At 47.8% G+C, this 22,211-nt stretch overlaps 1 protein-coding gene across 1 annotated transcript in view; it reads left to right on the top strand.

The window, feature by feature from the left end:
- The window catches only part of CCBE1 (collagen and calcium binding EGF domains 1), a 305,372-nt gene that overhangs the window by 258,887 nt on the left and 24,274 nt on the right, over positions 1-22,211 (top strand). The gene's annotated exons all lie outside the window — the stretch shown is intronic.

The following is a 22,211-nucleotide window of genomic DNA, read 5'->3' as shown; positions in this document are numbered from 1 at the left end:
ACACCCCTTCGGAGAAACCAACACCCTCAAGAAACTTTGGACATCGGGACCCTGAAACCTTTCACCACATACAGTTATAGTACATGCAGGGCGGCTTTTTGGGAGAAAGCTGCCCTCCATACTGTGCCAGGAGGTCTCTCGGACACTCTGGGAGAGTGGGCAATTATTAACCTTGCTCTTGCTGGTGGACATACTGGTTGTCCAATGAATTTCCTAGCCACAGATATAACTGAACTAGACAATTTGGTTTATATCTTACTGGTGATGTCTTGTTTTTTGGGGGGTCTTGACCTTTATGGTTTACGGGGGATAGGATTCATCCTGACGCCTTGCTTTTCTAAATTCTTGCACAAATGTTTTCTCTGCTTTTAGCTTCTCCCTTGGAATTTGATATTTAATGAAATCAAGAGGAGACAAAAACAAGCTGCATTCTCCGTCCATTGTTCATATTCTGGAACGTGGATGAAATTATAAACTAATATTGTAATGTAATAATTTAGGCCACACGTGGGTCAATAAGCTAGTGGTGCCGATTCTCAGCTCAGTGTATTCAATGCAGATGAGAATGAAAAACTTAAGAACGAGCACGATCACAGTGTGAGATAACACATAATGTAACAATGTTGTGATCGGAATTATTTAACCTGCTTCGTTTAAAGGCTTTGATCGCACATAGCCCATACCTTGCAGAATTTCCTTCCAGATTTGCAAGCAGGCCACTGGGGAAAAACAGCCATAAAGGGTCACCGAAAGAAAGCAGTAACTTAACGAGATGGGGCATGTCCTTGAACAACTGCTGCCATACAGTGCTCAGACAATACCAAGATACCGTGACCAGATAACAGCTCCATACATAAAATAATCTAATAACAATGTTACCCAATGTCTAAATAATAATTTTTAATCATTTCTTATGAAGCAGAGAGAGCAGAGCCTCTAGGTGTAACGGAAATCCCCCCGATGCTCCTACGAGGGGTGTTCAATAAGTTATCTACCCCGGCATGTTCTGTCAGTGCTAGAGAGCTGAGCTTGTCTGTGCAGGTTGAGACATTTCTGGACATGCAACACACACAGTTCAGTCTGATGAATGCACTGGAAGTGACAGGATGGCAAGTGCAGTACAGTGCAGGTCTACAAAGATTGTGAGGATTCGGAGCTTCGTTCCGTGATTAAATTCCTTACAAAGGGGGAAAAGAAGCCTAAAGAAAACCATGAAAGGATGGTGATGATGCACCTTCCTACTACCAAGTAAAGATTTGGGCCAAGCAGTTTAAATGGGGTAGGGAACTAATTGAAGATGACCCCTGTTCAGGGTGACCTGTCAAAGCATCTTCAGAGGGAATTGGCATTAAATGATTTTGGAAGATCGTTGGGTCAAAGTCAGCGTTATAGCTAATGAATTAGGCATTTCAGTTGGCACAGTATCCGGTATCATTCATGATGTTCTGATGATGTCAAAGGTCAGTTCCCGGTGGGTGCCACGAAGGTTGACGCCTGAGCAAAAAACTTGTCGCCAGCAATTTAGCCAAGAGAATTTAGACATGCTTAGAAAAAATCCAGGAGACTTCTCTTGATGAAAAATGGGTCCACCACCATGATCCTAAGACCAAACAAGAGTCCATGCAGTAGAAACACAAGGGGTCACTAACTCCATAGAAATTTAATGTGCAGCAATCAGCTGGAAAGATCAGGGCAACAGTTTTTTGGGATACAGAAGGCATTTTATTACTAGAATTCATGCCACACAAGACAACAATTGCTGGAGACACCTATGCTACAAGAATGAAGGCATTACTTGAGGCAATCAAAGACAAACACGATGGGAAGTTGTCGGCACTTCACGACACTGCGCCGGCTCACAAGTCTCACAACTCACAAGCTGCTATCAGAGAAATAGAGCTTAAAGGGAAACTGTCAGCTAAAAATGTTCTCATCGTGTTTCTAAATTAGATTTTTTCCTTGCTCCCTGATGCTCCTAATCGCAGAAAAAAATGTTTCATTCTCCTGCAGGCCGTATGTGAATGAAGTTCTTGAAGTCAAAGGGGCAGCAGTTTTCTGGCTTGAAGTCAAGCTCGCAAACATTTGATTGATGGCCTCCGTTCTAATTTCATGTAGGAATCCAGCTTGAAATTTTGCACATGCGCTGTATTGTCGGGGTACCGGTGCCTGCGCATTGTTCCCCGCAGCTGTGTGCTTGTCTTAAGCGGCCCACCCGTGCAGGGTAGGGGATAACTATCAGACCGGTGGGGGTCCTACTGCAGGGACCGTCACCGATTACAAGAACGGGGGTCCTGTACCCCATGCGGCCCCCCTGCTGCTCCCCTGAAATGACCGGAGCGGCCAATCGCACATGCATGCGGCGGCTCCATTCATTTCTGGGGGAGTTCCGGAGATAGCCGAGTATAGCGCCCCCCTATCTCCAGAATTCCCATAGAAATGAATGGAGTGGCCGCATTCATGTGTGACTGGCCCCTCCGGTCATTTCAGGGGAGCAGCAGAAACCTGCAGGGGGTTCAGGGTCCCCATTCTCGTGATCCCAGCGGTAGGACCCCCACCGATCTGATAGTTATCCCCTATTCTGTGTATCCTACCGGAATACCCCTTTAAGCATATACAGGGAGTGCAGAATTATTAGGCAAGTTGTATTTTTGAGGATTAATTTTATTATTGAACAACAACCATGTTCTCAATGAACCCAAAAAACTCATTAATATCAAAGCTGAATATTGTTGGAAGTAGTTTTTAGTTTGTTTTTAGTTTTAGCTATTTTAGGGGGATATCTGTGTGTGCAGGTGACTATTACTGTGCATAATTATTAGGCAACTTAACAAAAAACAAATATATACCCATTTCAATTATTTATTTTTACCAGTGAAACCAATATAACATCTCAACATTCACAAATATACATTTCTGACATTCAAAAACAAAACAAAAACAAATCAGTGACCAATATAGCCACCTTTCTTTGCAAGGACACTCAAAAGCCTGCCATCCATGGATTCTGTCAGTGTTTTGATCTGTTCACCATCAACATTGCGTGCAGCAGCAACCACAGCCTCCCAGACACTGTTCAGAGAGGTGTACTGTTTTCCCTCCTTGTAAATCTCACATTTGATGATGGACCACAGGTTCTCAATGGGGTTCAGATCAGGTGAACAAGGAGGCCATGTCATTAGATTTTCTTCTTTTATACCCTTTCTTGCCAGCCACGCTGTGGAGTACTTGGACGCGTGTGATGGAGCATTGTCCTGCATGAAAATCATGTTTTTCTTGAAGGATGCAGACTTCTTCCTGTACCACTGCTTGAAGAAGGTGTCTTTCAGAAACTGGCAGTAGGACTGGGAGTTGAGCTTGACTCCATCCTCAACCCGAAAAGGCCCCACAAGCTCATCTTTGATGATACCAGCCCAAACCAGTACTCCACCTCCACCTTGCTGGCGTCTGAGTCGGACTGGAGCTCTCTGCCCTTTACCAATTCAGCCACGGGCCCATCCATCTGGCCCATCAAGACTCACTCTCATTTCATCAGTCCATAAAACCTTCGAAAAATCAGTCTTGAGATATTTCTTGGCCCAGTCTTGACGTTTCAGCTTGTGTGTCTTGTTCAGTGGTGGTCGTCTTTCAGCCTTTCTTACCTTGGCCATGTCTCTGAGTATTGCACACCTTGTGCTTTTGGGCACTCCAGTGATGTTGCAGCTCTGAAATATGGCCAAACTGGTGGCAAGTGGCATCTTGGCAGCTGCACGCTTGACTTTTCTCAGTTCATGGGCAATTATTTTGCGCCTTGGTTTTTCCACACGCTTCTTGCGACCCTGTTGACTATTTTGAATGAAACGCTTGATTGTTCGATGATCACGCTTCAGAAGCTTTGCAATTTTAAGAGTGCTGCATCCCTCTGCAAGATATCTCACTATTTTTGACTTTTCTGAGCCTGTCAAGTCCTTCTTTTGACCCATTTTGCCAAAGGAAAGGATAATAATTATGCACACCTAATATAGGGTGTTGATGTCATTAGACCACACCCCTTCTCATTACAGAGATGCACATCACCTAATATGCTTAATTGGTAGTAGGCTTTCGAGCCTATACAGCTTGGAGTAAGACAACATGCATAAAGAGGATGATGTGGTCAAAACACTAATTTGCCTAATAATTCTGTACACAGTGTACATAAGGCTAATAGATTGTAAGTAGAGTTGAGCGAACACCTGGATGTTCGGGTTCGACGAGTTCGGCCGAACTTTCGAAAAATGTTCGGGTTCGGGATCCGAACTCGACCCGAACTTCATCCCGAACCCGAACCCCATAGAAGTCAATGGGGACCCGAACTTTTGGGCACTAAAAAGGCTGTAAAACACACCCGGAAAGGGCTAGAGGGCTGCAAAAGGCAGCAAAATGTAGTTAAATCCCCTGCAAACAAATGTAGATAGGGAAATGATGAGTTAACATAAAATAAATAAAAATTAAACAATATTAATTGGAGTGAGGTCCCATAGCACAGAATCAGGCTTCAAGTCACCCACCAATGGAGAAGGTCACTTACTATTATTTTGACCACAGCACCCAGACAAAGGAGAGAGGTCCCACAGCAGAGAACCAGGCATCATATCACCCACCACAGGAGTAGGCCACCATTTAGTTACTTTGACCCCTACACCCAGACGGAGGAGAGAGGTTACACAGCAGAGAATCAGGCATTTAGATCACCCACCACAGGAGTAGGCCACCATTGAATCAGACCCCGGCAACCATGTCAGATGGCACAAGCATAAGCTTTATATCAATCAGCACAGGAGAAGGCGACTTTGACAGACTTTGACCCCTACACCCGGACGGAGGAGAGAGGTTTCAAAGCAGAGAATCAGGCATTTAGATCACCCACCACAGGAGTAGGCCCCAATTTAATGGGACCCCGGCAACCATGTCAGATGGCACAACCATCAGCTTCATATCAATCAGCACAGGAGAAGGCGACTTTGAAAGACTTTGACCCCTACACCCAGACGGAGGAGAGAGGTTTCACAGCAGAGAATCAGGCATTTAGATCACCCACCACAGGAGTAGGCCCCCATTGAATCAGACCCTGGCAACCATGTCAGATGGCACAACCATCAGCTTTATATCAATCAGCACAGGAGAAGGCGACTTTGAAAGACTTTGACCCCTACACCCAGATGGAGGAGAGAGGTTTCACAGCAGAGAATCAGGCATCATATCAACCACCACAGGAGAAGCCACCATTTAGTTACTTTGACCCCTGCACCCAGGAAGAGGAGAGAGGCACCACAGCACATATTCTGGCATCATATCAGCCACCACAGGAGAAGCCACCATTGAGTTACTTTGACCCCCGCACCCAGGAAGAGGAGAGAGGCACCACAGCACATATTCTGGCATCATATCAGCCACCACAGGAGAAGCCACCATTGAGTTACTTTGACCCCCGCACCCAGGAAGAGGAGAGAGGCACCACAGCACATATTCTGGCATCATATCGGCCACCACAGGAGAAGCCACCATTTAGTTACTTTGACCCCTTCACCCAAACAGAGGAGAGAGGTTCCACATCAGAGAATCAGGCATCATATCAACCACCACAGGAGTAGGCCACAATTTAGTTTATTTGACCCCTGCACCCAGGAAGAGGAGAGAGGCCCCACAGCACATATTCTGGCATCATATCACACACCACAGGAGAAGGCCTCTTTCAGTGATTTAGGCCTTTGGACCCAGACAGAGGAGAGAGGTCAGAGATTAGCTTCATATCCCCCAGCACAGCAGAAGACCGCTTTATTTGACTTAGGCCTCAGCACCCAGACAGAAGACAGAGGTAGCATGGCAGAGGTTATGGCTTCATGTCACCCGTTAGTTTAACCGGCCACTTTCATCTGGTTAGGCCCCGGCGCCTAAGAAGAGTTTCATTCAACTGTGGGTTTCATAAAATTTGTATCAAATAAAGAAGTGGCCCGTAGCACAACAAGACATGTTTTAGGCAGTTAATAAGGACTACTCTGCACAAGGGAGGGACAGGTCCTGTGGGATCCATGCCTGGTTCATCTTTATGAAGGTCAGCTTGTCCACGTTGGCTGTGGACAGGCGGCTGCGCTTGTCAGTAATGACGCCCCCTGCCGTGCTGAATACGCGTTCAGATAAAACGCTGGCCGCCGGGCAGGAAAGCACCTCCAAGGCATAACATGCTAACTCTGGCCACGTGGACAATTTCGAAACCCAGTAGTTGAATGGGGCCGAACCATCCGTCAGGATGTGGAGGGGTGTGCAGACATACTGTTCAACCATGTTAGTGAAATGCTGCCTCCTGCTAACACGTTCCGTATCAGGTGTCGGTGCAGATAGCTGTGGCGTGGAGACAAAACTTTTCCACATTTCTGCCATGCTAACCCTGCCCTCAGATGAGCTGGCCGTGACACAGCTGCGTTGGCGACCTCTTGCCACTCCTCTGCCTTCACCTTCCACCTGTTCCCCTGTGACATGTGGGAATGCTCTCAAGAGCGCCTCTATCAGCGTGCGCTTGTACTCGCGCATCTTACGGTCGCGCTCCAGTTCAGGAATTAAAGTGGGCACATTGTCTTTATACCGGGGATCCAGCAGGGTGGCCACCCAGTAGTCTGCACACGTTAAAACGTGGGCAACTCTGCTGTCGTTGCGCAGGCATTGGAGCATATATTCGCTCATGTGGGCCAGGCTACCCATGGGTAAGGACAAGCTGTCCTCTGTGGGAGGCGTATCGTCATCGTCCACCGTATCCCCCCAGCCACGCACCAGTGATGGGCCTGGGCTGCCACCCCGCTGTGAACTTGCGTCATCCTCGTCCCCCTCCACCTCCTCCTCCTCATCCTCCTCGTCCTCCAGTACAGTGCCTTGGCTGGCGACTTGTGAACCTGTCCTCTGCTGCTTAAACAAACCTCCCTCTGAGCCACTTCGAACAGACTGGCCCGAAAGTGTTAGAAACGAGCCCTCATCCTCCTCCTCCTCCTCCACCTGGGCCACCTCCTCTAACATCATTGCCCTAAGTGTTTTCTCAAGGAGACATAGAAGTGGTATTGTAACGCTGATAACAGTGTCATCGCCACTGGCCATGTTGGTGGAGTACTCGAAACAGCGCAGCAGGGCACACAGGTCTCGCATGGAGGCCCAATCATTGGTGGTGAAGTGGTGCTGTTCGGCAGTACGACTGACGCGAGCGTGCTGCAGCTGAAACTCCACTATGGCCTGCTGCTGCTCGCACAGTCTCTCCAGCATGTGCAAGGTGGAGTTCCACCGGGTGGGCACGTCGCATATGAGGCGGTGAGCGGGAAGGCCGAAGTTCCGCTGTAGCGCAGACAGGCGAGCAGCGGCAGGATGTGAACGGCAGAAGCGCGCACAGACGGCCCGCACTTTATGCAGCAGCTCTGACATGTTGGGGTAGTGGTGAATGAACCTCTGCACCACCAAGTTCAGCACATGCGCCAGGCAAGGGATGTGCGTCAAACCGGCTAGTCCCAGAGCTGCCACGAGATTTCGCCCATTATCGCATACCACCAGGCCTGGCTTGAGGCCCACCGGCAGAAACCACTCGTCGGTCTGTTGTTCAATACCCCGCCACAACTCCTGTGCGGTGTGGGGCCTGTCCCCCAAACATATGAGTTTCAGAATGGCCTGCTGACGTTTACCCCGGGCTGTGCTGAAGTTGGTGGTGAAGGTGTGTGGCTGACCGGATGAGCTGGTGGAAGCAGTGGAGGAGGAAGCCGAGTAGGAGGAGGAGGCTACAGGAGGCAGAGAATGATGCCCTGCGATCCTAGGGGGCGGAAGGACGTGCGCCAAGGAACTGTCCGCCGGGGGCCCAGCCGCCACTACATTCATCCAGTGTGCAGTTAGTGAGATATAGCGTCCCTGGCCGTGCTTACTGGTCCACGTATCTGTGGTTAGGTGGACCTTGCCACAAATGGCGTTGCGCAGTGCACACTTGATTTTATCGGACACTTGCATGTGCAGGGAAGGCACGGCTGTCTTGGAGAAGTAGTGGCGGCTGGGAACCACATACTGCGGGACAGCCATGGCCATCAGCTGTTTGAAGCTGTCTGTGTCCACCAGCCGGAATGACAGCATTTCAAAGGCCAGCAGTTTAGAAATGCTGGCGTTCAGGCCAAGGGCTCGAGGGTGACTCGGGGGGAATTTGCGCTTCCTCTCTAAGGTTTGAGATATTGAGAGCTGAACGCTGCTGTGTGATATAGTGGAGACGCTAGTTGACGGTGGCGGTGGTGGTGGTGGCGGTGGCACATCCTCTGTTTGCTGCTCGGCAGGTGGCAACATTCCTCTCGAGGCGGAAGCCGAGGCAGCAGCGGTAGAGGGAGCAGGGGGAGCCTCAGCGAGTGCCTGGTTTTTAAGGTGTGTACCCCACTGCAGTTCATGCTTTGCATGTAGATGCCTGGTCATGCAGGTTGTGCTGAGGTTCAGAACGTTAATGCCTCGCCTCAGGCTCTGATGGCAGAGCGTGCAAGTCACTCGGGTCTTGTCGGTAGGACATTGTTTAAAGAAGTGCCATGCCAGGGAACTCTTTGAAGCTGCCTTTGTGGGGCTGGGTCCCTGTTGGCGATGTCCAGTAGCAGGCGAACTCTGGGGGCGGCGGCTCGTCTGCTTTGGCCCCCTGCTCCCTCTTTGGCTTCGCTGTTGTCTCGGTCTCACCACTACCTCTTCCTCTGAACTGTGAAAGTCATCGCCACGACCTTCAGTCCATGTGGGGTCTAAGACCTCATCGTCCTCTGCATCGTCTTCCACCCAGTCTCCCTCCCTGACCTCCTCCTGTTCAGTCTGCACACTGCAAAAAGACGCGGCAGTGGGCACCTGTGTTTCGTCATCATCAGAGAGTCGGTGACTCTGCTGTGGTGGTATTCCCATGTCCTCTTCATCTGGAGACATAAGTGGTTGTGCGTCAGTGCATGGTATGTCTTCCTCCACTGGGGAAGGGCTAGGTGGACGCCCCTGGGAAACCCTGGAAGCAGAGTCTTCAAACAGAAGAAGAGACTGCTGCATAACTTGTGGCTCAGACCGTTTCCCTGATATGCTTGGGGGTGATGTGACAGACTGATGGGCTTGGTTTTCAGGTGCCACCTGTGCGCTTTCCGCAGAAGACTGGGTGGAAGACCATGTGGTGAACGTGCTGGAAGCACTGTCGGCCACCCAATCGATTAATGCCTGTACCTGCTCAGGCCTTACCATCCTAAGAGCGGCATTGGGCCCCACGAGATATTGCGGTACATTCTGCCGGCTAGTTGAGGGAGTTCGTTCCCTACTGTGTGCGCCTGGGGCCGAACGGCCACGTCCTCTACCAGCAACAGAGGCTCCACGGACACCACCACGACCGCGTCCTCGTCCCTTAATAGTATTTTTCTTCATTGTTGCGATTCAACTCGCACCACAATGAAATATATTATTTTTTATAAGCAAAATCCCCTCACTGGAATACTTTCAGTCTTTTGACTGTATGGATTACAGATGGAATGACTGTTATATGTGAGTACCGCTTTCTTTGACAGATTCTAGTATGGGTACATATATGTTTTCCCAACCCCAGCACATTAGTTTGCTAATTCCAGATGTATGAAACGCAGGCCTAACTGTATCTAGTATATTGAACGCCAGATAAACTAACTTGGCCTTTTTTAAATAAAAAAAAAATTCCCTCACTGGAATACTTTATGGCTTTTCACTGTATGGATTACAGGTGGACTGGTATTAGTAGGGGTGACACAAGCACACCCAAGTCCCTGATGTAGGATTTCTATGGCACAGACCACTATTACAAGTGATTAATGGACGTTGGGAGAGATTGTGCTGCAGCACTAGTCCCAAGATGGCCGCCGCCTATCAGCCCAGTAACATGTGCCACAAAATGGTCTGCACAACCTTTAAAAAAAATAGCCTTGGACTGTGCTGCTAAATCGCTATTGGTCTGAATCCCAGGTGTAGATGTCTGACTTGTTTGGAGCTTTGGAATGCACACTGTGGCAGCTTCTGCTGCAGCACTACAAGTCGCAAAATGGCGGCCGGCGGTCAGCCCAGGTACATGTGGATGGAAAAATCACTCTGGCCACTCTAAAAATAGCCAATCCCTATCAAAAAAGCAGCTCAGCTGCAGTTGTTCAGATGAATCACAGGTGGAGGAGAGAAATTTGCTTCCAGTTATTCAATTATCCCTGCCTATTCTCGCCCTAGCATCAGCTGCGTCTATCCCTGTTCTATTCACATCGGGAGTGAGCACGTCCCGACGTGCGCACAAGCTTATAAAGAGGCTGAGTCACATGCTGCACTTGGCCAATCACAGCCTTGCCAATAGTAGGCATGGCTGCGATGGCATCTTAGGGCAAGTAGTATGATGCATGTTGATTGGCTGCTTTGCAGCCTTTCAAAATGCGCCAAAATACATGCCGAACGACGAACCCGAACCCGAACTTTTACGAAAAAGTTCGGGTTCGGGTCCGTGTCACGAACACCCCAAAATTCGGTACGGACCCGAACTATGCTCGAACTGTTCGCTCAACACTAATTGTAAGCTCTTGCAGGCAGAGTCCTCTCCTCCTCTATACCAGTCTGTTACAGTTTACAGTTTTTTTTTATATTATGTAACCTCCTCTTGATGTACAGCGCCAAGGAAGTCATGGCGCTTTCAAATAAATAATAATATCCCGTCTGGCCATGGGAAGACTCTCAGATCCACCTTGGATCATCCTTCGATGGGATGTATGGAGATATATAACTTCCATGTGGCGAGACATGTCATTTACTAAACAGAACAGACATGTTTTGTAACCAACGTGTTAGTAATGAACGACATAAAGCCTCTGTACATGGATTACACACTCGGAACGCGGCCATGCAATGTAACGCGCTCTACGGGAAGGAAGCCTGGTCCTGGAGTCTCGTGCAATAGGAAACATGTGCAGAGAAGAGTCTGGAAAGAAGAAAAGGCTTAATAACGGGAAGAGTTCCTGCAGCATACAGTGTGTGTATGACTGAGAGATCACCGGACTGCAAAACAATATTGACTAATTAATAATATCTACTGAAACATGATTTTTTTTTTTCTAACCTGTTTTTAAAGGGGTCCTCTGGGTATTTGGTGACCTGATCGGTGGGGGTCTGACTCCCAGCACTCCTGCTGATCAGCTGTTTGAAGAGATCGCTACGCTCCTGTGAGCGCCTCAGCCTCCTTGCAGCTTACCAAACACAGCGCTGTCCATTGGATGGTGGCCGTGCTTGGTAATGCAGCTCAGCCCATTCATTGAATGAGACAGATCTACTTCTAGGCATGTGATAGTTAACCTCCGACACTCCAGCTGTGGTAAAACTACAACTCCCAAGATGCACATTTGCTTGGCGGTTCTCAGAACTCCATAGAAAGGAACGCAGCATGCTGGGAGTTGTAGTTTCTCCACAGCTGGAGTGCCGGAGGTTAGCCATCACTGTAGTCACTGGCCAAGGAAGGGGCTGCAGCGCCGACTGGAGTGCCATGGTCTCTTCATACAGCCGATTAATGGCCTTACCAGGAGACAGACCGCCACGGATCAGATGGCCGACTCTGTCCTCCTGTATACACGGCACTAGCCGACTCTGTCCCCCTGTATACACAGCCCTAGCCGACTCTGTCCTCCTGTATACACGGCACTAGCCGACTCTGTCCCCCTGTATACACAGCACTAGCCGACTCTGCCCTCCTGTATACACAGCACTAGCCGACTCTGTCCCCCTGTATACACAGCCCTAGCCGACTCTGTCCCCCTGTATACACAGCCCTAGCCGACTCTGTCCCCCTGTATACACAGCCCTAGCCGACTCTGTCCCCCTGTATACACAGCCCTAGCCGACTCTGTCCCCCTGTATACACAGCCCTAGCCGACTCTGTCCCCCTGTATACACAGCCCTAGCCGTCTCTGTACGCCTGTATACACAGCCCTAGCCGACTCTGTCCCCCTGTATACACAGCCCTAGCCGTCTCTGTACGCCTGTATACACAGCCCTAGCCGACTCTGTCCGCCTGTATACACAGCCCTAGCCGACTCTGTCCGCCTGTATACACAGCACTAGCTGAAAAGTGACAGGAAGCATCAGCTTGTTCAGGATTATTTTTTTTAATATTGATTTCGGAAAATTGAAGGGGTATTTTAGTTTTATCAAGTTATGCCCTATCCACAGATTGCTGGAGGTCTGCCGTAATCAGGTATCTCCAGCAGTCTCATATCAATTAATGGAGCAGCAGTGCAAAAGCTCAGATCCCCACTGTATTTTCCGCCCTATAAGACGCACCTGACCATAAGATGTACCTAGGTTTTAGAGGAGGAGAATAAGAAAAAAATATATATTTTTCATTAAATCCCCAATGTTAATCAGACCCTCAATCAGACCTCAGCTTACACCCCAATGTTAATAAGACCCCAATAACACCTCAGATCAGACCCCCAATCAGACCTCAGTTAAGAGCCCCAATGTGAATGACCCCCTAGACCTCAGATCAGAGCCCCAAAATGAATAAGAACTCCCCCCATTCAGACCTCAGATCAGACCCCCAATGTGAATGTCCCCCTTGCTCAGAGCAAATAAAATAGAAAAAAGTCGCCATTGCCTCCGCTACCAGGATCCAGCTCTTCCTGTCACGCACTTTGCTGTGACCCAACGCGCACAGTTTGAGGTCACAGAGTGCTGACGTCCTCACACTGTGCGCAGTCACAACACAGCCGACAGAGGACTCGAAAACTGTGAGCACAGAGCCTGGGAGCGCTGCATTCACAGCTTCCTGGTCCTCCGGTACTAATGAGCACTTCCATAATGGATGTGCTCATTAGTGTTCACCCCATAAGACGCACTGGCATTTCCCAACTTTTTTTTTTGGGGGGGGGAGTGCATCATATGGGGTGAAAAATATATGGTATGGTCAGTCCTGTCAGAGTGGAACTTACAGTCTAATATCATGATCACCAGGCCTGTTAGTGCAAATTATATTATGACCCAGGAGCTCAGGGGGCCGGCTGCAATCTCCAAGGCTGTCCCTTATAACTGCAAGTTAGGATATATCCTAGTTAATACCAATTTGATCTTTGATTTTCTGATACAGAGCTCCAAACCCCAATACACAGACATAGATTTCTGTGATGAGCTTCTAGTTACCACCACTAGAAAGAGCTGTATACTGTGTTCTGACTCCTAAGGTCCCTCTAGTGGTGGCAGCCAGAACGTCATTTTGGAAACCTATGATTATGCAGCCAGGGTGTTCTATATATATATATATATATATATATATATATATGAAAAAAATGATCAATGCTGATTTTATTTAAACTTTTTAGATAAAACCAAAAAATGGTGTTTAAGGCCAACCCTGGCTGTTTCATGATGCACCTCAGTCTTGTTAGTCTGTGATCTTGATCCTAGCCTGATTTATCCATTGAAGAAGCTTTGGATCTCTGTAGAAGCCTAACTATTTTACTGGAAATTTTACCAAAATAAAATGTTATATGGGAATTATATCAGTGCATATATAATACATTTTTCTGCACTGATGTAAAGCCTCTGATCAATATATTAATGCTTAGAGGAGGCACCTCTGCTCACTAAATATCAGAATAGATTTGTGAAAATTTTTGCAAAACAGATTGCTAAATATTTTAAGTCTGAAATTGGAAGCGAAATGCCTGAATGCTTCAGCGCATGTGTTGATGCTGCCACCTAGAGGAGGGAGGGTGTAATGTGTTCATTTATGCAGGAATTTGCTCAGTAGGCATCTTTTAAATGTGTATTTTATTAGGTGTCTGTGCTCCAACGTTAAGTTTCTCCCTCCTCCAACTATTAGTGACCAGAATGACTGTATTACTGCTTGCATCAGGAGGCAATAAATGATTGCATAGGCAATGGTGAGCAGAATTAGTCACAGCAACATAGGTCTGGACCTCAGAAGGTAGAGTTGTCTCTGCAGTGCACGTGCTACTGACAGTTTTTGAAAAAGCAGCTCATTTTTGTGTACCATGCATACAGGACACATCCCCAGGCTGCAAAATTTGAATCGGAGTTTGTTCACCCTTCATTATGCATCAAAATAAATACAGACCCCAGAACACCATAAATTACGGTAATACAAACCCCAGACCAGCCCCCCATCATATACCCATAGACTGCATCAATAAATAAGGATACCTAACATTTTTCCACACTTCCTAAATAACTACAGGTTCCCTGAAACTTAATAAAAAACAAACAAAAAAAAAACAGAGCCCATACATGAATAGCCACCAGACCAGACTGACCCATCCCAAACAAAAACAGACCCCAGACCAGATCCCCTAAATAAAATACCAATCGGGGCAACTCTTTAATGTAGACTTCTGACCAGACTCTCTATAATTCAAACCTAGACTAGCCCCCCCCTCCTTAAAGGGGTTTTCTGGTATGTTAATATTGATTGCCTATCCTTAGTATAGGTCATCAAAATTTGATTGGTGGGTTAGACTCCCTGCCCCCTCTCCCCAATCAGTTGGCTTAAAGATCCCACTGCCCTAGAACAGGCACCAGAGAAGACACAGCTCCATACATTGGTTAGTGGTCGCAAATGGCATTGTGACATTGCTCTGTCCCCCCTTTTACTTGACATTGACTATTCAGTAGAATTGTACTGCAGCGTAGTAAGTCGTCTGCATGGACGATGTGGTGGCATCCATCATGTAGAGTTCAGTTTCATCATATGGTGTTGGACAGACTGGAATTTTATGGTACAATTTAGTTACAGAAAATAAAGCTTCCCGCTCACTTAAGTATTAAGGATAGCCTCTAATATCTAATGTCCTGCTCCACATTGGGGTTTGATAAATTGATGCATTGTGTTACAAGGCTGGAAATCTTTATATCATCTGTCGAGGGGAAAAACTATTGCGATGCAATTCCTCGTTTCCCTCATTGATCTAAAACACGGGTGTCAAACACAAGGCCCGCGGGCCGAATCCGGCCCGCCAGACCTCGTCATGTGGCCCGCGCAGCCGCCGCCGGCCGCCAGCCTTCACCTTTTATTCTGGCTTTTTTTTTTTTTTTACACAAGAAAGCCGCCTCTTCAGCCCATGCGCGGCAGCCTACAAGCCAGAGAACGTCTGCCCTCTAGCGGCGCCGGCCGTTCTACACAGGAAATAATTGTACCGTATATCCTAATTGCTTGTGTAGAATGCAGGCAGGCCGGGCGGGAGGCAGCGTAACTCCCTGATGTCACGTGCCTGCACCGCCTCCTTTATGAATGAAGCAGGCGGCGCAGGCAAGTGACGGGGGGCATGTTTAATAACTTTAAATTCAATAATACATTTTATATTTGTATACTGGGGGTGGCGGCGGCGGGGGGGGGTTTACACAGAATCTGTGGATGGCACAGTTAAGGGGTGGGGGTCTGTGGATGGCACTGTTATGGGGTGGGGGGTCTGTGGATGGCACTGTTATGGGGTGGGGGTCTGTGGATGGCACATATATAACACTGCCATCCACAGATCCCCCCCCTGTAACAGTGCCAGCCACAGATCCCCCCCCCCCTGTAACAGTGTCTGTCATCCACAGATCCCCCCATAAGTGTCTGTCATCCACAGATCCCCCCATAAGTGTCTGTCATCCACAGATCCCCCCATAAGTGTCCGTCATCCACAGATCCCCCCATAACAGTATCCGTCATCCACAGATCCCCCCATAACAGTGTCCGTCATCCACAGATCCCCCCATAACAGTGTCCGGCATCCACAGATCCCCCCATAACAGTGTCCGTCATCCACAGATCCCCCATAACAGTGTCAGTCATCCACAGATCCCCCATAACAGTGTCCGTCATCCACAGATCCCCCCATAACAGTGTCCGTCATCCACAGATCCCCCCATAACAGTGTCAGTCATCCACAGATCCCCCATAACAGTGTCCGTCATCCACAGATCCCCCCATAACAGTGTCCGTCATCCACAGATCCCCCCATAACAGTGTCCGTCATCCACAGATGTTTAAAAAAATAAATAATTACTGTCTGTTACCAAAAATAATTTTTCAATAAATTGTACAATAATTGTACATTTGAATATCTACTTGCCATTATTCTGACTATGTTTCTGCTTTCAGAGCTAGTTATTACTTACATTATTACAAAAAACAGTAATAATTGAATGCAGTGACAATAATTTATGATAATAAAGAGTGGACACATAGACCTACAGATACAACCGGCCCTTTGAGGGTGACCAAACTGCTGATGCGGCCCCCGATGAATTTGAGTTTGACACCCCTGATCTAAAACATTCGAATTTCACATTGAATCTATTTTATTAGTGTTTTCACTACAGAGGACAGAGAGGGATCAGGACATCACTTTGCCCGGATCAAAGCTTGCTGGGATATGTCACTATTATAGGGTGAGGATAAGAAGGAAATTAAAATAATCCACTGTAGCCTATGTCACATATCACAAACCAGTTTTCGTTTTCTAAATTGCTCTATAGAGAAGATCTGAGCCTCAGAAATGTTTTTGCTGCCAATGCCAAGCAAGTGGCAACGAGTCCTGCTGTATTATACATGTGCTTGGTTTTAGCCAGACTATCCTTGAAGGGATTGACCAATATTTTCACATTAATGACCTATTCTCAGGTTAGGTATTAGATCAGCTGTCTGCATCTGCCACTGCCCCGGTCTCCCCTGCAGGTATGAGACCTGCTCCTCTCACCAGGCTGCTGTCTCCATGCTTCTGTCTTGTGCTTCAGCCTCTGTCTCCTTAAGGTGCAATCACCAACGTGGCCTCTTTAAGGGCCAGTGTACATGCGTCCAAATCCTTCCCAATGGTTGGGGGGCTCTGGGTCTTTTAAGGCACCATCCCCAGTCAGAGGGTGCCTGGGCTTTAGGTTCCCTGGTTACCAGCAAAGGTGTTGTGAAGTCTAGTGCTTCTGCGATCTGCCTTTATACTGGATTTCTCCTGCTTGTGTTCCTGGTGTACTCCTAGCCTGACCCAGTGGCGTGCCTAGGGTGTTTGGCACCCAGGGCGGGTCCTTTTTCTGCCCCTCCCCCCCCAATACTTGACCACATACCTTTTACATCCAGGGACATCTCCTGTCAAGTAATCTATAAAATTTTGGAGTACCGCACACCGTTGGTTGGTGGTGCCAGCAAGGACTTGTTTAGTCGTAATCAAGTAGTAGAAAATTGCAGCACACAGTATTTTTTCTCTTTGCTTACTTAAATTTTAATCATCACATGATCATGATCCAGTGCAATTACAGGCATGTATAAATCAGAATGGCGACCGGACGTTTCGGCCTGTCAGGGCCTTCTTCAGCGGTCTTAATCTTTAGTTGTGCCTCTATGGTGTGTCGCGCTGGATACCGTCATCCAGCGCGACACACCATAGAGGCACAACTAAAGATTAAGACCGCTGAAGAAGGCCCTGACAGGCCGAAACGTCTGGTCGCCATTCTGATTTATACATGCCTGTAATTGCACTGGATCATGATCATGTGATGATTAAAATTTAAATAAGCAAAGAGAAAAAATACTGTGTGCTGCAATTTTCTACTACTATCTCCTGTCATGTAGACCTTCTCTTGCCTCTTCTCTGTTAGAAAGCCATGACAAATTCTTTCAACTGCATCTCGTCTGTACAGAATTTGTAATACAGACACGTTAGATTTCTCAGTTTTTTCACAATCTCCCCATCCTGGTGTCCCCACAGTGTCATCCTGCTGCCACCCCCAATACTGTGCCCGTTGTGCTCCCCAATGCCCCTGGTACTATACGGCTGAAAAAATAGTTACCCTAGTAGACATAATTGGGGTCATTTATCAAACTGGTGTAAAGTAGAACTGGATTTCCAAAAGAGCTGTCAAATATGAAAGGTGGAATCTGATTGGCTGCTATGGGCAACTAAGCCAGTTCTACTTTACACCAGTTTGATAAATTACCCCAAATGTCATTATAATGTACCCTAGATTTCCCCCAGTAATAATAATGCAGTACGCAGCCCTGCAGGGTGAGCGAGTGTGAGGTCACGGTTAATAGGCAGAACGAGGGTTGCTCTTGGTACTCACAGTTGATAGAAGACCCTGGGCAGGCGTACAGCAGTGATGGAGAGGCTGGCACATGGATCCTCTGGGGCACTCTCTGTGTATAGAGACCAGGCCAGGTGGTAGGTGAGGTGCCCTGGGTGTTGCAGGTTTAATGTGCCGGTGGCAAGATCCCTTTAAGTTCGTGATGCCAGTGCTGGTAACAGTGGCACACCGATTTCTTGTAGTAATAATTGAGGAACACACGTTGCAGTGAACCAAAACTTCCTTTTACTGAACAGTTTAACTATTTACAGTCTTTGGTCAGTTCCACATGAAAAAGGTTGTGACAGGCAGGCTTTACATCAAATGGCAGGCAATGTTCTTGCAAGATACTCAGAGGGTTTAACACTTACAGATCAGGCTGCACTTTTCCTCAGAATCCTGTCTGTCTTTATCCAAGGCCCGTATGCCCTATTGCTGGCTTTATCCTTGGTTAGGGAAAACTTCCTCTCGTATATGACTCCTTGCTTCAAATATATCCTTCTGCCCTTCTGCTCTCTGTTTGGCTGGAATAATCTTGGCTCTGCACTGTACCTTTGTAGGAACTTAGTTTTCTCAGTAGGTAGACTCTTCTCCTGGTGGCAACTTCTGAGCTTCTTTTGCTCAGGACCCTCAGGCAGGCTAGACTGTACTCACTAACCTCCTGGAATATACTGCACTGCCCCTTTCCTGTCTGGGCCTAACTATATATACTAGGGGGTGCCCTAGCTCCCTCTACAGCTTGAGAGGAGAAACTACACCCCTAACAGGCCTGGTACACAGGAATTAACATGGCATTACAATGCAATACAAAACACCAACACAGGAGGTGGGAGCAACATAACCATTAGTAGTGCCCACCTTTACGTAGTGGGACACTACAATAACACCCTATATTGTGCTCCAGGCAATAATCCCTGTATAGTGTCCCCAGAAATAATAGAATTGCCCCTACAGTGCCTCCCCAATAGCAATGCCCCCACGCTGCCCCATATAGTAATTTCCCCCACACTGCCTCACATAGTAATTTTCCCCCACACTGCCCCCACAGTAATTTCCCCCACACAGTAATTTCCCGCACACTGCCCCATGCAGTAATTTCCACCACACTACCCCATACAGTAATTTGCTCCACACAGTAATTTCCCCCACACTGCCCCCACTGCCCCCACACAGTAATTTCCCCCACACTGCCCCCACACAGTAATTTCCCCCACACTGCCCCCATACAGTATTTTCCACCATACTACCCCATACAGTAATTTGCCCCACACAGTAATTTCCCCCACACTGCCCCCACACAGTAATTTCCCCCACACTCCCCCATATAGTAATGTGCCCCACACTGCCCCCACACAGTAGTTTCCCCCACACTGCCCTCCACAGTAATTTTCCCCACACTGCTCCCCACAGTAATTTCCCCCACACTGCTCCCCACAGTAATTTCCCCCACACTGCTCCCCACAGTAATTTCCCCCACACTGCCCCCACACAGTAGTTTCCCCCACACAGTAATTTCCCACACACAGTTATTTTCCCCACACTGCCCCCACATAGTAATTCCCCTCACACTGCCCCCATAAAGTAGTTTCCCCCACACTGCCCCCATACAGTAGTTTCCCCCACACTGCCCCCACACAGTAGTTTCCTCGACATTGCCCCCACACAGTAGTTTCCTCGACATTGCCCCCACACAGTAGTTTCCTCGACATTGCCCCCACACAGTAGTTTCCTCGACATTGCCCCCACACAGTAGTTTCCCCACACTGCCCCCACAGTAATTTCCCCCACACTGCCCCCCACAGAAATCTTCCCCCACACTGCCCCATATATTAATTTGCCCCACAGTAGTTTCTCCCACATTGCCCCATATAGTAATTTGCCCCCCACATAGTAATCCATTCCATAATTATTTGCCCCCATATAGTAATCCCTCCCATAATAATTTGCCCCCACATAGTAATCCCTCCCATAATAATTTGCCCCCACATAGTAATCCCTCCCATAATAAGTTGCCCCCACACAGTATCCCACCATGATATTTCCCCCCCTCATGTCCTTCTGTGTGTTCCCCAAAGTTGGCACAGAAAAACAAAAAAAAATAATTTAAAAAAATAATTAAATAAGAGCTAAATACTCAACTGCGCTTGCTCGCAGAGGAAGGCGCACACACTTCACTGTGCTGCTGCGTCCCGGCATCACGCATGCCTGCGCCGGGATTTCACTACCGCATAGGCCTCAGGCCTACTAGGCCTGAAGCCTATGTCTGTGATCGGCGGCGGGGCAGGGAACTATGCGCTCCCGTGCCCTACCGCACTATGTGGGCGCGTCAGCCCTCCAGCAATGATCGCTTCCATCTGTATTGATGGAAGCGGGCATTCCATCCCTCTGAGAGACGACACCCAGGGCGGACCGCCCCCCCTCCCCCCCCCTTCAGGCACGCCACTGGCCTGACCCACTCTGCCTGTGTACACCTGCCCTTTCTAGTCAAGTTTAGTTCTGTTCATGTTTAGACTTTACCAGCAGTTTCAATGCATTTTTGCTATCCTTAGCTTCTGGTGCTTACACCAGAGTCCCTGACACCAGTGGGTCAGCTTCCAACTACACTGGGACTATCCCAGGAGGTAGTGGTCTGGCTCCTAACCCTCAGCGAAGTCCATATCCATTACAAGGTAAAGGGTGAATACCAGAAAGTGCCAGAATAAGGCCCTTAGGCTTAGCCCTACGCCAATCTGGTTAGTTGGCACAGTGGGTCCACACTCACTTATCCGTAACAATAGGTAGTGATTTGAATATCAGATTAGTGGGGGTCCGATCCTCGGCAGCCCCAATGATCAGCTGTTGGAAGAGACTGCAGCTCTCAGCTACAGCCTCTTCCTAGGCAGGTGATATCACATTTATCTGTCACATGGTCTAGGTGCAGCTCAGTGTCATTCAAGTGAATGGGACTGGTCTAAAACACCAAGCACAGCCACTATACAATGGACGGCCCTGTGCTTGGTGAGCTGCAAGTAGGCTGCCAGGATAGTCACCAATATCTTGGAAAACCCATTTAAATTGCACTGAGTGTAAAAAAAACTTTTGGGCTTCAATTTCCCTTACAGCCCCCACCCGTTATTACAGCCCACTGCAAAAGCATCTATTTCATATAACTGGGACTGCAATGTAATACTAGAGACAACCGCTATAAAAAGTGTGGTCCTGTGTCTGGTAAGCAGTGATGAGGAGGTGGCGATTATTGATCAGCTGGGGTGCCTAGAGTTGGCACTATTCTGATCCTAAGGATAGGCCATCAGTTTGTAGAGCTGCAGAGCCCCTTGAATTCATAGGCAAGAGTATCCAGTCAGATAATGTCCTTTTAAACTTGGCATCATCAGTGTGGGACTGGATCGAGGCAGGTTGAGTAACTCAGTACAAGTATGGCCACAACTTACAAAGCTGTTCTAACTCCTCTCCCAAGGCAGTTTAATCACACCTAATAGCTTCTGTCATACGAATTGCAATCAACATCTTACCTCCATTTGGTCCCTGACCTTGTTTTGATTATGATGAACAGATCATGCTGACTGAAGCGTGAATCGGCACTATTTAATGCCGGAGATTTCTTATACAAGTCATTCTAATTGAGAAAGCTAGTTGGATGACTATCGAAAACATTTTCAAGAGAAAATATAACAGGTCCATTTGCTCTGACTTAATACTACTGATATACCATGTCCTGGATGAATGAGAGCCTTCATAGACATATGGACACCTTTAATTCGGCCCTGAGTTCTGAGGACACGAGAAAAAGGACTCCAAAAATGTCAGCATAAATGGAAAGAATTCTATCATTGTACCACCCGTAACAATCATTAGTAAAAATTACCACCACCCAGCCATTAGTCGGAGTAGTGGGTTCCCTTGTGGACTCTATTTGCCTGTTTAGCTTGCTAACAGACAGGCCAAAAACAACAATAACGGCATTACATTGTATTTCTCCTCATTTATCCTCTGCAATCTTCTACAAGACTTCCAAAAAATCAGATCCTTCATCCGTGAGCTCCTGCAGCCAACCAGGCCAAATAAAAATAGATGGGAACGTTCTCGATGCAGAAAGAATAATAGGAATGGATGGGTTAAGTACTACACTTTCCTGG

This window comes from Bufo bufo, chromosome 2 (assembly GCF_905171765.1).
Source record: "Bufo bufo chromosome 2, aBufBuf1.1, whole genome shotgun sequence".
In the NCBI taxonomy this organism is placed as follows: Eukaryota; Metazoa; Chordata; class Amphibia; order Anura; family Bufonidae; genus Bufo; species Bufo bufo.
This window is presented reverse-complemented; position numbering and strand designations above follow the sequence as displayed.